The sequence below is a fragment of the Arachis hypogaea genome, chromosome 14 (genome assembly GCF_003086295.3).
Source record: "Arachis hypogaea cultivar Tifrunner chromosome 14, arahy.Tifrunner.gnm2.J5K5, whole genome shotgun sequence".
NCBI classification, from domain to species: Eukaryota; Viridiplantae; Streptophyta; class Magnoliopsida; order Fabales; family Fabaceae; genus Arachis; species Arachis hypogaea.
The window spans coordinates 119,472,896-119,490,583 of record NC_092049.1 but is presented as its reverse complement, the minus strand read 5'-3'; positions in this window follow the sequence as shown (position 1 = coordinate 119,490,583).

Sequence of the window (17,688 nt, the reverse complement as noted above, 5' to 3'; positions counted from 1 at the left end):
ATGAAACCACTCACATGTCTCAAGACAAAGATGACAAAAAGAAAAGTATAGCACTAAAATCAAGAATAACAGCCCAAGGAGAAGAATCTGATGACAGTTTCTTAGACGAAAAAATGGTGCTCTTTGCAAGAAAAATGAGAAGACTACTGAGACACAAAAGCAAAAGCAAAGGAAGCTCTTCATCCAAAGACGTCAAGAAAGATCAAGTCAAGTTCAAATGCCATCACTGCAAGGAACCCGGTCACTTCAAGTCAGATTGCCCTCAACTTAAGAAAGACGAAAAATCCAAGAAAGACAAAAAGAAGGTGATGATGGCAACATGGGAGGACTTGGAAAATGATACCAGCTCAGAAAGCTCATATCAAGAAGCTCAACTGTGTCTGATGGCAGATCATAATGATGAAGATGAGGTAGATTTCTCTGACTTATCTATTAATGAACTGCACTACATTATCAAAGATATTTCTGTGAACTCTAAGAAACTTTTGGATAAGTATTCAAAATGTAAGAAAGAAAATGAGGCATTGAGGATAGAAAATGATCTTCTTTTGAAAAAGATTAAGGCTAAGGAAACTGGTAATGAAAAATTTTTGAAAGAAGAAAATAATGCCTTGCGAGCTGAATGAGAGAAATTCAAACTCAAGCATGAAGTTACTGCTTCCACTGATTTGATTTCTGAAAACAAAAAGCTGAATGAACAAATAAAAAATTTGAATGAAGACTTAGCAAAGTTTGTTCAAGGTTCTCAAAATCTGAACAAACTACTTGCTAGTCAAATGTTTGGGTCTAAAAAATCTGGACTTGGATTCATAGAGGAAGATAAGGTTGTTTTCAAACATAACTTTAAAAAGTCTGAAGCCTTCTCTTCCAAGCTTTTCAAACCAAAAGGATTCAGCAAACCTCAAAAATCAGTAAGCAAGAATCAGTGCTACAAGTGCAATAGAAATGGTCATGATCCTCCTCAATGCTTCATCTTTCTTAGGTCTTTTGGTAATGATAGTAAATTATATAAAGTTGTTCATGATTTTAATGTTCTTGGGCAACCAAGAAGATTTCACATCAAAGGATCCAAATAGATTTGGATACCTAAGATTAGTTGAAGAACATGCAGGTTTGCCTTGCATCCAAAAAGAAAATAGACATGTGGTATCTTGATAGTGGATGTTCAAGGCATATGACTGGAAGGGATACTTTCTTCATTAAACTCAACAAGTATAATGGAGGATTTATCATTTTTGGAGATAATGGTAAAGGTAAAATAATTGCCATCGGTAAGGTTGGCAAAGATTTTTCAACTTGCATTGATAGTGTCTTTTTAGTTGATGGATTAAAGCATAATCTATTGAGCATAAGTCAATTGTGTGATCTTGGATATGCTGTAACCTTTAGAAAATCTGATTGTAGAGTCATAAATAAGAAAACAGGGGTTGTTTTATTTGTTGCCAAAAGAAGTGACAATGTTTATGGTATCACTCTAGATGATCTAAAAGTTCAAAATGTAACTTATTTCTCTTCAATGGAATCTGAAAAATGGATGTGGCATAAGAGGTTAGGACATGCTAGTATGTTCCAAATCTCTAAACTTGTAAAGAGAGGCTTAGTTAGAGGTCTTCCTAATATAAAATTTGATAAGGACATCATTTGTGATGCTTGTCAAATGGGTAAACAAATTAAAACCTCTTTCAAACCCAAGGAAGATGTCTCTACTAAGAAACCATTGGAGTTGTTGCATCTTGATCTGTTTGGACCAACTAGGACTCAAAGTCTTGGAGGAAAGAGTTATGGCATGGTAGTTGTGGATGACTATACTAGATTTGGCTGGGTGTTCTTTCTTGCTCATAAACATGAGGTTTTTTCTGTTTTTGAGAAATTCAGCAAAAAGATTCAAAATGAAAAAGGTTTAAAAATTGTTTCAATTAGAAGTGATCATGGTAAAGAATTTGAAAATTAATTCTATGAATATTTTTGTGATGAACAAGGCACATCACATAACTTCTCTTATCTAAGAACACCTCAACAAAATGGTGTTGCTGAGAGAAGAAATAGAAGTTTACAAGAAATGGCTAGAGCTATGTTATGTGAATATGAAATTCCCAAGTTCTTATGGGCTGAAGCTGTGAATACAGCTTGCTATGTTTTAAATAGAACCATCATTAGGAAGTTTTTGAAGAAAACCCCATATGAACTTTGGAAAGGGCATCCTCCCAATCTTAGTTATTTTCATGTGTTTGGCTGCAAGTGTTTCATTCTGAATATCAAAGAAAACTTAGGAAAATTTGATCCTAAAACACATGAAGGCATTTTTTTGAGTTATTCCACAAATAGCAAAGCCTATAGAGTATATAACAAAAACTCCAAAACTGTTGAAGAAACCATGCATGTCACCTTCTGTGAGTCTAACAATGTTTTCAGTGTTTGCATTGATGATAGTCCAGGTTTTGAAGCTGAATTACCAAAGAACTCTGAACCAGTTCCACAAAATCCAAGTTCTCATGAAGTTACACCTGTTAGCTGCAAAAATTTCAATTCTGCAGGAGACAATTTGGAATTATCTCATGTCGCAGCTGAAAACACAGATGCAGAGGCTATTGTTGATCAAGAGGAACCTGGATCTTCAACTCAAATCAGACGGCCCAGGGAATGGAAGTTTTTGAAAAATTATCCTGAGAAATTCTTAATTAGTGATCCCTCCAAAAGTATTTCAACAAGATCATCCTTGAAAAGAGCTGAATCTAACAACTTAGCTCTTTTATCAAAGATTGAACCTCAAAACATCAAAGAAGCTCTTGCTGATCCATCTTGGGTGTTAGCTATGAAGGAGGAATTGCAGCAATTTGAGAAGAATTAGGTCTGGTCATTAGTGCCCTATCCAAATGGAAAGAAAGTCACTGGCACTAAATGAATTTTCAGAAACAAACTGGGTGAAGATGGATCCATAGTCCGAAACAAAGCTAGATTGGTTGCTCAAGGATATGATCAAGAGGAAGGGATTGATTTCGATGAATCCTTTGTACCTGTAGCTAGAATGGAAGCCATAAGATTTCTCCTTGCTTATGCAGCTCATTGTGGCTTCAAGCTATTCCAAATGGACGTAAAGTGTGCTTTTCTCAATGGCATAATAGATAGAGAGGTTTATGTGGGTCAACCACCTGGGTTTGAAAAAAAATCTTTTCCTAACCATGTTTTCAAACTAGCTAAAGCCTTGTATGGTTTGAGACAAGCTCCTAGAGCTTGGTATGAGAGGCTTAGCTCATTTTTATTGAAAAACAATTTTAAAAGAAGAGCCACTGACACCACTTTATTTATTAGGAACTATCTTGATCATTTTATTCTTATGCAAGTTTATGTTGATGATATTATATTTGGTTCAGCTAATGAGAATTTGTGTGTAGATTTTGCTAAGCTTATAACCAATGAATATGATATGAGCATGATGGGAGAGCTCAACTTCTTTCTAGGCTTGTAAATAAAACAAACTACTGAAGGCATATTCATCCATCAAGAAAAATATGCTAAGGAACTTGTCGAGAAATTTGGGCTGGATTGTACCAAGCCAATGGGAACCCCCATGCACCTTAATATCAAGCTTGATAAGGATGAACATGGTAGAGATGTTGATGAGACACGCTATAGAGGGATGATTGGATCTTTGATGTATCTAACCTCCTCAAGGCCTGATATCATCCAAAGTGTTGGAGTTTGCTCAAGGTTTCAATCAAAGCCTAAGGAGTCCCATCTCTCAGCTGTCAAGAGAATCATCCGATATATACTTGGTACCACTGATTATGGGTTATGATTTCCTAAGACCGATTCATTTCAATTAGTGGGTTTCTGTGATGCAAATTTTGCTGGGGATAGGATTGATAGAAGAAGCACAAGTGGCATGTGCTGCTTTCTTGGAAAATCACTCATTGCTTGGCTAGCAAGAAGCAAGCTACAGTGGCACTTTCAACAGCCGAAGATGAGTATATTGCAGCCTCCTCTTATTGTTCTCAACTATTATGGCTGAAAACTTAACTAGCTGACTATAAGCTGAATGTTTCTAACATTCCATTATTTTGTGACAACATGAGTGCCATAAATATTTCCAAAAACCCTGTTTTGCACTCAAGAACAAAGCACATTGAAGTTCGATTTCATTCTATAAGAGAACATGTGCAAAATGAAAATTTAGATATTCAGTTTATGTTAACTCTGAAGGTTAGCTAGCAGATATTTTCACCAAACCATTGATAGAGGAGAGATTTTGCAATTTACGAACTGAACTGGGCATTCTTGCTTCATTTTTGTTTTCTTAATGACTCTGATAATGAGATCTTTTGTGTTTTGTCTCATAAATCGTGGTGAGATTTTTTTTTTGGCAGATGATGAGTAAGTCACTATGAAGCTACTGGATTCACACCTGACCATGATGAATGATGGACCTCATGTGCTGGAGCAGTTCACGACATCTGAGCTTTCTTTATTGAAACCATTTGGCCCATTTCAGCTTTGCTTTCTTAATGTTTTACCAACTACATTTCACTTTAATTGGGCCTCTTTAATTTTTTGTCACATCATTTCTTTAAATGGGTTTTTAATTTTTTTGTCTGCTCCACTTTCTTTAGGCATCTTTTGATCTTTTGTTTCTCTCTCCTGGTATCAACGTACAAAGGTTACAGCTGTAACTCTCAATGTTTTCAAAACCATTTTTAAAGTTTTCATTTTTATCTGTTTTCAAGATGCAACATTTGCACTCCTCCACTCTTATATTAACTCCCCACTACATGCATCCATACACACTACTCTCTCAACTCTTTTATCTTCTCCTTCCACCAGTGCTCTATAAATATGGCACGAAAGAAAAGAGCTGTCCGCAGAGGCTCCCATAGTAGTACCCACCATTCTGATCACACACACTCTTCTCCTTCCCAATCTCCCACTCGTTCTTCACCTTCATCACCACCAAATCATTCTCCTGATATGGCCCGAACTAAGACCACTGCTCGCTGCCCTGGTGTCGCTCCTCGCCCTACTCCTCCTCCTCCAAATACTTCTCAGCCAAGTTCTTCCAAACCCAGTTCTTCCAAACCCAGTTCTTCCAGAGGCAAGAGACCTCTTCACAAAGACGAAGAGACTCCACCCACTCAGAATTGCCATACCTGCGGTACAGTCATTGATTTTCCTCTTCGCTTTTCGCTCTGTTTCTGAACCTAAGCTGTCAAACCTCATTGGTTACAAGTCCTTCTATGCTGATTTTCCCCATGAGTCTTTTGATCGTCGTCGCTTTCAGTCTCTCATGAACTACTTGTTTTTATGCAAAGACATCTATAAGCGCACTCTTTGTCCCCCTAAGCTTGTCAATCTAGATAAACTCCGTAGGAAAGGTCTGAACTTTACACCTCTGTTTGCATTTCAAGGATGGATTCCCATTTTGTCCATTAAGGAGAAAATTTATCCTGATCTAGTGAAGCAGTTCTATTGCAATCTATCCTACAAAGAAGGGAGAATCGCTTTTTTTGTTAAGGGTAATGTGATCATCCTCGACAAATACCATATAAGCAAAGCCTTAGATTATCAGGACTGGGGGGTTGATGTGTATACGTCGGGTAAGTGGGACGATACCATGAATGTGTCTTACTTTGATGCTCTGAGTACTGTGTGCGTCAACATCCCTCTCTTAGAAGGTACAACTCTTACTCACAAGTCTCTTGGCCCTATCCGTGCCCAGTTGCACAGGATTGTTAACCACATCATTTTGCCTCAGCGGGGCTCTCTTCAACGTGTATCATTCTGTGACACACTGGTTCTATTTGCTCTACTTTCTAAAACTCCTATTTCTTTTGCTTACTTGCTTGTAAGACATATGCATGCTTGTGTCAGTACCAAAAATGCTTTACCATATGCCATGCTTCTTACAAAAATTTTTCAATATTATAATGTTGATTTTGGGGCTGAGATTTTTAGAGACTATAACTCATACATCAAAGGGGGTGGTGCAGTAAAGAAAACAGCTTCCAGGCGTCGCCAAACTGATGACAGCACTGATGTTCCCTCGGCTGATGAGGATCCTCTGATTCCCCCTTCAACCTCCACAACTATCAAGGTCATGACACGTATTCTGAAGAATGTACTTGAGGAATTCATCAATCTGATAGACCTTCTTCTCACACATGGTGCCGAGTGCAAAAGGAACCAAGTTATGGAGAAAAATGCTCTCAAGAAGACCAAAGGGAGAATTCGGATTCTAAGGGACTTTGTGGAGGATGTCGAGGTTGGCATCATCACTTCTGATAATGAGGGAGAGGACGATGGAACCTCTGATGAATCCAACTCTGATGCCTAGCTCATTTTCTCTCATTTGTGATTATGACTCAGTTTACTTTTTGAACTTGTTTGTTTATTTTGGATGACTGTAAAGACCTTAACTACTCTGCTACTTACACTATATACACCAGCCACTAACAAATTTTGTGCAGATTTTTTTCTTTCCTCCCTTGATGACAAAAGGGAGAGAAAAGAAAAGGAATGTTAGCTTTGGCTTAAGGGTTAATAGTAATAGTTAAGAACAATGTTTTGTGGTACTATAATTTATCCTGTGTTGTGCTTAGTGATAATTGTTCTGTGCTTTCATTACTGTGATATATTGCTTGGAAATATTGGTCTTGGCTATTTTTAAGCTTTGTCCAGGTAAGCCATGATCAAGGGGGAGTAAAGCTAGCATTCAGGGGGAGCAACTCAAAATCCAAATGTCATCAAAGGGAAGTGTTCTTAACTCTCTGAAATTAGTCTTTAATTTCCTTATTTTATCATGTTTGTCATCAAGGGGGAGATTGTTAAGTTTAGTTTGATTTTGGGTTAACTAATGATGACAAACATTTATTTGGGTTGAAAGCCCAATATTGTTTAATGTGTGCTTTATTGTGGCAGGCCCATTAATCAGTTTTTCAGCCCAAGTCTAGCAAGCTTCAGCCATGTAAAGAACTAATATTCTTTATAGCACTGTTCAAATTAAATGGCTATGTGTTTGCAAAGAGAAAAAGGGCAGCTGTCTACCTCATGAGCAAAACAGGACAGCTAGAAGAAAAAGGATGAAATAACACACCAAGGACAGCTAGTACACTCCCACCTCTCCAAGGACAAACATTAAAGCAAATTTCAGTAATGGGAGAGCAAAACACAAACTTGCCAAGCAGAATAGATAGTGGGTGAAGCTCATTGTATGGCAGAGATCATGGAGCAGGATGAAAAAGGAGAGCATGCCAAGGAAGAAAGCAAGGAAAAGGACCACAGAGGTGGTGGACGAGCTCCTCCAGCAGCAGGGGTAGTGGAGCATGATGAAGAAAGACAGCTTGCTAGCTGTGCCAGCTCCAACGAGTAGCAAGGACAAGCAAAAGGATGAAGCTACAATGAAGCCAAGCTGAAGATATATAACAAGCTTCACTCCACTATTTCAAGTCAAAAAAAAGAGAGCATACAAACAGAGCACCATCTCATACATTGAGCTGGAATCTTTTTCTTCTACTCAAGCTTAATTCTGATCTTTGTGTTATGATTGTCTTGCGTTATTTTCTATTTTGAGAAAAGGCAATTATGTGAGGTTCAAAAGCCAAGAGAGAAAAGGCAAGAGTGATGCAAAATAGCCACAGATTTTTTATGTAATTTGGGTGTATGAACTAAGATTAGTTCCCCTTGACAAGTTGGGTTAGCACTTGGTGAGATTGAATCTGTATAGATTCTCCTTCCAAGTTGGGACAGCACTTTGGGGTTGATAAGCTTTGGTGAAGAAAGCTTAGGGGTAGATACTAGTTGAATTAGGGAGTAATTCAATAGTATTGGTGTATGCAACCTGAGAATTATAGTGAAAATTCCACCATGGTTTGTGGTGGAGACTGGACGTAGGATTCATTGTACAAAGAATCCGAACCAGGATATATGCTGGTCTTCATCTTCTCTTCCCTACTCTTTTCTAGTTCTGTGTATGAGATAATTTCAAATAATCTCCTGCAACTCAAGTGACAGCATAAAGAGAGTTTGAAACTTTAAGTTTTAAGCCAACTTGATTCAACCCCCCTTCTCAAGTTCGACTAGAACCATCATTCTCCTTCTTCTTCCATGAACAAAAATTAAAATTTGTTCAAATTCTTAAATACAATTAACAAAATTCAAGATTATGATAAACAAAAATTAGAAAATTAGGGATTGTGATGAACAACATCAAATTCTTCTAATCCAACAATAACAACAACAGATTCAAATTAAAAAAAAAACAAAAAGAATGAGAAAAGCAGCAGCATCCAAAAGCAATCCAGAAATAACGACAGAACAAAAATTATTCTTCAAATTCAACAACAACAACAATAACAACAATAACAACAGATTCAGATTTAAAAAAAAATGAAAAAAGCAACAGCAATCCAAAAAAAAAGAACATAACAAAAACAAGAACAAAGATTAGAGAAGGTGGTTGCAGTAGCAGCAGCGACATAGCGAGGGGAGCAGCTCGGTGGCGACCTCCTTCAGCCTCGACAGAAACTACTGCAGGGTTTGTAATGAATTTAAAAATTAGAGATTGTGATGAATAAGAACAGGAATTAGGAACTTGAATCTTAACTTACCTGTGATGGCAGTGACGGTGGAGCTGCGTGGTGGTGGTGGCAGTGAATTTGGATAACAGAGAGTATGGAGGAAAGGGGAGGGGAGGCACGGCGGTGATGCTGGAAACGCGAGGAACACGACCATCACCACCATCACCACCACCACCTCCCCGACGACGACGAGGAACAAGAGGCGAGGGCGAGGGCCAGGTGCGGTAAGACAAAGCGAGGCGAGGGCGAGGCACGGTGAAGCAAGGGCGAGGGGGAAGGCAAGGCATGGCGAGGGGGAAGGTGAGGCGCGGCGAGGCAAGGTTGAGGGGGAGGGCATCGGCGACCGCAACGGCGAGACTTTCTTCTCTCCTTCTCTCTCTTTCTGAGTATTTGCTTCTCTATCTTCTCTGAATGTGAGTGAGAAGAAGTGAAGAACGAAGAAGCAGCCTTGCTTTTCTCTCTCTATCTTGTGATATACTGAAGGGTAACATCATCCAAAAGGATGATTTAAATACCAAATAAAATGTTGGGGATGATTTTAAATCAAAAATAAGATTAGGGACTATTTTGATTTTGACCTTATACCTTAGGGAGCAAAACAGTACTTATCCCCCAAAAAATATAAATATATAATGACTAATTTAATAACTTTTTTTATGCACGTAGCATTTTTTATTTTTTATAAATAAAATCTCTTCAAAATTTTTGATATCATCAAAATGAGTGTTTTGTTTTAGTATCTGCTAGGAACTAACTAAGAGTATAGCCAACTAGATCTAATGAGTTGAAAAATAGGCCTGTTATAAAGAAAAAAAAATCTCTCACTACCCTAATTTTTTGAATTTTAAAACTAAAAATAAAAGAAATTGGCTTGAGTTGGCTTATGTTGTAGTTGCCTCCCTAAACTTTTTCGAAGTTTTTTCATGAGTACCATTAAAAATCGAACATATAATCTAGGGGTGTACGTGGTCTGGAGACGCGGCCCGAACCCAAAGCATTTTTGTATATTATAATCCGTTCCTGAAGAGACCTGGGTCTAGCCTAAGGAAAGAAAAAATGCCCGAGAGAATAACTGAACCCGGACCAAGCCATAGATCGAGTCACCCCGCCCTGGCCCGATGAAGATCCATACCCTTAAAAAATTGCGAATATAGTTAGTGATATACTAAGGGCATAGCTACGAGAGTGAGAAACTCATAACCTCACCCTCCTCTCTTTCAATTAGGGAGCTGCGGCACCCTATCAGTCTCGGTCTTCTCCACTCTGTCTCTCATCTCAACGGCTCAACCCTTGCTCAATACTGCTCACCACCTTGTCCAAACACCACCATCACCAGCCTTAGAGCTACCTTGGCCCGCACCGAAGCTCCTCTATTCAAATGCTTCTCGGTACTCTGCCTCTTCTTATCGAATCGAACTGTTGAGTGTCGAAGATGCTTCACGCCCACGGTGCTACATGCTTTCTCAATGACGATGACACCATCAGTGGCACTCTTCTACTTCTCAGTGACGCTCAATGCTGCTTCTTCTTCAGTGCTCTTCTGCTTCTTAGTTCTATCTCCATCAGTCCCCGCGAACCCACCAGGCACCACCATTAGAAGCCCTGGCAAAGCTTAGTAAGCCACCGCCTCTGCTCAACTGCCCCTTCCCCTATTCCAAGCTTAAGTAAACCTTCATTTCTATTAAAAAAAATTAATGTTGATATTCTAAACTTCTAATTGGTGTTTTGATTAGTGATTACAAGTGAACTAGTATTTTCTTATTTTTTCTAGAAAAATATAATTAAGGTTAAGCTTCTAAAATCCAGATCACGGTTCTGATTACCACCAAAAAACTGATTATTTGTTTTGATTATCACCTGTTTTTTTTTTATTTGTTCTTATTTTAATTGATGTGGTTATTGTTAATTTTTCTGATTATTGTTATTATAAAGTTTTTGATTATTGTTAGTATAAGGTTTCTGATTTGTTACTAATTATTATTGAACAACATTTAATTTCTTCATGATTTTGTTTTAGATAAAGAATAATGTGAAGAGGAGATAATTGTATTTCTCTTTGATTTTTATTCGGTTTTTATTCAGTATACCTGTGATCCGAATGTGTATAGTTTTCATCGAGTCTAAGGGTTAGGTTAGAGTCTAAAAAATAGACCTAATATATATTTAGGATCGGGTATGGGTTATGATAAACCCGGTTTTACCTGGTTCATGTACACCCATTATAACCAATTGTGCTCGACTTTTGGAGGTTGATTTTCTTTTGTTAATTAATTCTTGTGGATTTGATTTTATATGAGAACAATACTATATGACCATAAAATATCATTATTTTTAGTCCATATTAGTCAGTAATAATTTACACTCATATTTACAAAAATTTTAAACACAAGAAGCATATAGGTTACACTTATATTTATTAAAATTTTGCACATATGAATCAATATAGTTTACACCCATATTTTTAAAATTTGTACACATAAATTAATAAAATTTATTTATTAAAAATAATTTAGTATTAAAAAATATTATTCATCCTTTAATAATTATCCATTAATCGGCCTTTGAATTTAATTTATTCATTATAATATTTTTTAATATATTCATATTTCAAGTTTGTAGAAAAACTAAACACATTATGTAACTTATTTTTTCACCAATTGAGGTTGTTATATTTTTTCTCCTTCTTCATTCAAAAAAGTGGTTACTTTTATTTCTTTCATTGGTTATCCCTAGTCTGGCGCCCAAACTAGCCTAGCAAGTCTAACAAGTTTCTAATCTCTCTGTAGATCTAACCAAAAGTGAGTGTCTAAACCAAAACATCGGTGCTAAGCTATAGTGCCGTTAAAACATGCGACCATTCTCTAACTGTCGCTATCTGAAGACAAGATCTCCACCACCTCTGGATCCTCCTACGGGTCCTCGTCATCATCAGAAATCACTATGACCTCAGGAAAACTCCTGAAACTATTGTCATTGCTGATGTCTATATGTACAAGGTCGCCTGTGAACACAGGCCCGTCTGCTAGTATGTGATCCAATCTCTCTGCTGGAGGTCCTGAATGATCCCATGAATGCATGCCTAACGAATATGTTGCCATCGGCTTAGAGAGAAGGTCCCAATCAGGATAAGGTGCATGAATAAACTCCTCAACTGGGTCAGGCTTAGGAACTACCTAGCCCTATAGCTGTGCGAGAATAGCATGTCCAGGTCCGTCCAGGAAAGGATGGTGGGGTGCGTTTGGATGAAGCCATGATAGCCAAAACTCATACGGTGTGTCCGAGTCGAAGTACGGGGTATCTATAGGGTGCTGAAAAGGATGGTCACGTAACACGTATAAGCGTACTCGAGGCTCCGCAGCTACTATATAGAAACTATGGAATACTGAATCCTCGTATATATAAGGATTTGAAAGCTCATAGAACAGAATTTCTGTCTCCATCTAAAGGAAAAAAATGAAGGGTAAGAACTGGGAAGTATTTAATAGGGTCGGAGTAGTTAGTTAGGTTTATTTTATGTTATACTTAGCCACCAACAACAACCACAGGATACATACTAACTTTAATAACCATAGGCACAGAGAAACAATTAATCAAGAAGCACATACATACGAATTACAAAAACATATAACCAAAAAATATGTACAAACAAGTATGGTACATGTCTATTCTTAGTGCAAGTAATGAGTTCATCTGTCGGTTTCTACCTTCTCCTGACGCAACCTAGCAACCTTTGTCTGGGTATGGCTTCTAGTGGCATGACCTCTGTAAGAACCTTTGTCTTACAGGTGCTTCTCTCCAACTAAAGCATGCCAAACATGACCTCTGTAACTACTTACAAGCACTGCTCTTCGACTGAAGCATGTAAGATTTTAAGTAACACCCTATCACACTAAGCTTCATCCTATAGCGGTGAAGCAAAGGCAATAAAGCATAATGATAGTTATAAATATCCATAAATAGTATATAATCAAAAAATAGTATAACTAGAAGTCCGATGAAAGGAACAAAGGATCAAAGAACTTAGAATATAGATACAAAGCACGAAGCGTTCAAACACGATAACTAAAACGCATTGGCACAAAAAGAACAAAATATAATATATAAAATCTTGTAGATAGCTCCAGGATACACAAGGTAATAATTAAAATAAACAAGTTCTATATTCAATATCCAAAAAGAGAACTAGTCGCAACCCACTGAATCTAGGCCGACTAGTTTAAACAGAAGCTACATTAGAGTTTTGATAATAAAAACAGCTAACATCCTATCTCTCAAAGTTTTCAGAAGTAAAGCCTTTAAAGCATAAAGTATACAAAAATAAGAGACTACAACAAAATAAGTAAATCAAATTTAACTTGAACTATGCTCCGCTCTGTCACTATCCGCAAACTCACCGAGGTGGGTTGCAACCTGCATATGAAAAATACTAACATATGGTATGAGAATAAGAAATTCTCAGTATGGTAACAGTGCCCAATAGATAAGATATAAGGTTTTGAGAAGCCAAAGGCAGTCCTAGGTCTCCCCACATGCATATAGATTTCAAAATTTATAAATATACTTGAAAGCCATAAAAAGGTTTATCTAACTTAAGGGATTTCTACTCTAACAGTCACCACTATCCCACAGCTTTCGCCAACCTGCCCTCCACACGATCTCATCGCCACCACCTATTGAACCTCCTCAAAACCAGAAAGCACAAGTAATACAGACAAGTAAAACACAAGAATAGTTCATATACAGCAAGTTATTCATTTAGCAAATAGGCATGTTATTCAACTAGGCATAATGCTATTAAGCAAAGAAATCAAACACATAGAAAATGCATATGATGAATGCCTATCCTATTGGCTGTGAGATCACTTGTCGGTTCAACTGCCAACACGACACATCCTTTTGGATGTCGCCTTTCTACCACGTCCTTGGGATATAGTTCCTGACTCACTTTTATACGCTTCCTAGAATATATTCCCCAGCTTACTCTTTCGGGTCATAATGCCCGAGTTCACTCTTATGGCACGAAAGGTTATGCGAACGGGAGACTGCCTCAGTCTGTAAGACCCAGAACTTTTGAAAAACCTTATTATGAGCTGATTTCAAATTTATTTATTATTAGAGATTTTATTTTAAGAAATTATTTCATTGAGAATAATTAAATCAAGTTTTGATAATTAAAATGAAGATTTTGCTTAATTTCATGATTATTGTGTTATTTTCTATATTTAAATTATAACATTAGTAGTTATGAGATAATAAGAATTTTATATGATTTGGACTAAATAATTAATATTTTAAAATATTAATTCTGCTGTTTTGGAAAATAAAGAAATTAATTATATTATTTTCAATTCTTGGGTTTGAACATTTTATCGAAAATAATTTATAAAATTGATGAATAAATAGTATTTTTATACACTATTATTGTTGGATTAAAATTTATTTCTAATTACTATGTTATCCCTATTTTTATTTAAAATTACTAAAATGTCCCTAACCCTAATTTTTGCTAAACCCATTCCCTTCCATCTTCTCTGCGCAGCAAACACACACACACACACACGGTTCCCTGAAGCAAAGGAAAAGAAAGAATGGGAAATAGAGAAAAAGGGATACTGAGCCAGAAGGAGAAAAAGAGAGGGAGAAGGGCTTGGCGCCGCCGACTGGGTACCGCCGCCGTTGCATCTTGCCCACGCCGTCGTGCCACGCCTTGAGGGCTATCACGCAAGGGAAGAGAGAAGATAGAGTGCCACCGCGCCTCCTGCCATTGCAGCCCCCACCGATCCGCCGAACCCGTCACGCCTTGCCGCCAGCTGCGCCTCACCGCCGCCAATCATGTCGCCGCGCCAGCCACCCACGCCAGAGGAGGAGAGAGAGAGACCGAACAGAGAGAGATGCAAATAGGGAAGCCAGCGCCACCACCGTGTCACCATTTCTGAGCCTCAGCATCGCCGTCAAGCCGCGTCGGAGTGGGAGCTCCGCCGCCGTGTCTCCATCGTCACTGAACACGCTGGTTGTTGCTGCTGTTTGTGAGAGAGAAGCGCGTGAAATGGCGCTGTGAATAGGGTTGTTTCTGCCACCATTGGAGTCCCGCTGCCATTGATGCCATGGCCGCTGCACCCCTGGCCGCTGGGAACAGTTCTGTGACCGCTGCCATTGATGCCCCTGGCTTCTGGTCGCTTCTGCTGCCCGGAACCCCACTGCCATCACCGAAAAACTCTGCCAGTAAGGATTTTTGAGTTTGGTTTTCATTCGTTTAAGATTTCGGAACCTTTATCGTCTCTGTATGAGGGTTTCAGTCACCATCGCCGGAGTCTGGTCGCCGCTGCCGCTTGAGGTGGCTGCCGGGGCCGCTACCAAACTGGTTCAGAGCCTGCCACTGTTTCATTTCGCTTGTTCAGTAAGTATTTTGTTTCGAAAGCCCCGCGTTAGTGTTCTGTACGTGTATTAAAGCCTTTGCGATATTAATGTTCTTAGGATTTAGTAACCGAGGTTACTTGTTGTGATTTAGAGCTGTTATGCTGCTGCAAAAATGTGTGGGGCTGTGCTTTGAAGCTGTCATTGATTTTGGGTCGAGACGAAAGGGTTTCTGAGAGGTGTTTGGATTATGGTTTCAATTTGTCGAGGTAAAGGCCTTTTCAGAAAAATATATTTTTATTTTGGAATTATTATATATGGATATTATGTGGTAAAAATGTATACTTGAGTGATTGTATAAGTCTTGTATAATGATGGTTGGTTTTGATGAATATGAATGCTTGGTTGATTTGATAATTATTTGGTTTTGTGAAACGGACGATTTTGAAGTGTTTCTTTAAAGTCGTTTCTTTAAAGCTTTGAAATCAAGTTTAATCCGTTGGAAATTGATTTGAGTTTGATTTGGTTTTCTTGAAATATGAAAATGGAAATGCACCTTTGGATTCAGTTGGATTTTGAGCTGATTTAGTTTTGAACCCTTTAAAGAGGGTTGCGGAATGGTTTGGTTGGGACCCGAAAAGGGTGGCAAAGTCCAAGTTTTAGGGAAAATACTGCCGAAATTCCTATAAAATCCGAGTCTTTATTTGAAATGATTTTTGGAAAATTATGAGCTTAATGCCTTTACTATTTTACTTGGAGGATTGTGAATTTAAGATTTTTATTATCTTTACTTGGATCAATTATGAAAGAGATGAAGCTACGTTTTGAAAAGAATTATTGAAAAGAGAATTATGACTTCTCCTTATTTTCTAAGAAAAATAGTATGTCTTTGGGTGCAAGTCGTTCGAAAGAAAATTATACTTTAAGGCTGTTTTAAAGATGAAAAGGGTTTATGTTTTTCTTTATTTAACTTAAAGTTTGTCACTTGGAGAAGTATTTGTGACTTTAAAAGAATTTGGGTTTCGATTGACAAATCTCATTTTTTGACGTTTTGGATAAGTTTTAAAGTGTCCTTTGAATTCTGGTTTAGCAAAACAAAAATAATTTTTGAGCCGTTGGAAACGCTTTAGATTTTTATCAAGGAGTTGAAATTGGTTTTGGTTCAAGTGAATGCAATGGTTTCGAAAATGTGGTTGGAGTAAGTGATTACACGACTCGGCTTGGTTTAGATTCTATTTTTGTTACTCGAATCAAGAATTTAAGGCTTTACAAATTTTAAATGAATTTGAGGAAATGAGTTATGTTATTCTTTCCTAAAGTCTTGAGACTCGGCTGAGAAATTTCATTACAGAATCCTATATTAGGATGAATGATTTTGAATCCTTCAAAGGAGATTTTAATTTAGCATGGTTTTGGAATTTTGGAAAGATGATGCTAAGGGTGACTTTGTTTTAGAAAAGAGAAATTTACGTTTGAGGAAAAGTGGCTATGAGCCTGAAAAGATTTGTGAAATGGGAATTTTAAAGCCAATGCTGGAAAGAACTGATTTTTTATTTCAAAGTGAAGTGAATTGAGAAAAAGTGATTTATGGCTCTAATGATGGTTTTATGAGTTTGATGATGTTGGATGGTGGAAGGGATATTATGTTTTGAGCCGGAACGGCTATGTATGATAATGAAATATGGCTGATTGTGGAATATGTTATGAGCCGGATGGCTAACAATGAATCATGAATTTAAGTCGGATGGCTGAGATGAATGTTGATTTATGGCTGAGAATAAATGCATATATGCTGAGTGGTGCACGAAATTGTGATCACAACTGCGCCAACAACTTGGTACGCACGTTCATAATCTCAATTCCTTTTCACAACTCCGCACAACTAACCAGCAAGTGCACTGGATCGTCCAAGTAATAAACCTTACGTGAGTAAGGGTTGATCCCACAGAGATTGTCGGCTTGAAGCAAGCTATGGTCATCTTGTAAATCTCAGTCAGGCAGATTCAAATGGTTATGAGATTTTGATAATTAAAATATAAATAGAAAATAAAATAAAATAAAATAGAGATACTTATGTAATTCATTGGTGAGAATTTCAGATAAGCGTATGGAGATGCTTTGTCCCTTCTGAATCTCTGCTTTCCCACTGCCTCCATTCAATCATTCATACTCATTTCTATGGCAAGCTGTATGTTGGGTTTCACCGTTGTCAATGGCTAGCTCCCGTTGTCTCAGTGAAAATGGTCCAAATGCGCTGTCACCGCACGGCTAATCATCTGTCGGTTCTCGATCATGTTGGAATAGGATCCATTGATCCTTTTGCGTCTGTCACTACGCCCAACAATCGCGAGTTTAAAGCTCGTCACAGTCATCCCATCCCAGATCCTACTCGGAATACCACAGATAAGGTTTAGACTTTTCGGATCTCAAGAATGCTGCCAATTGATTCTAGCTTATACCACGAAGACTCTGATCGTGAACCAGAAGGCTAAGAGATACACACTCAAGCTATTGCAGATAGAATGGAAGTGGTTGTCAGGCACGCATTCATAAGTGAGAATAATGATGAGTGTCACAGATCATCACATTCATCCGGTTGAAGTGCGAGTGAATATCTTAGAATAAGAATAAGCTTGAATTGAATAGAAAACAATAGTACTTTGCATTAATTCATGAGGAACAGCAGAGCTCCACACCTTAATCTATGGGGTGTAGAAACTCCACCGTTGAAAATACATAGGTGAAAGTAGTCCAGGCATGGCCGAAT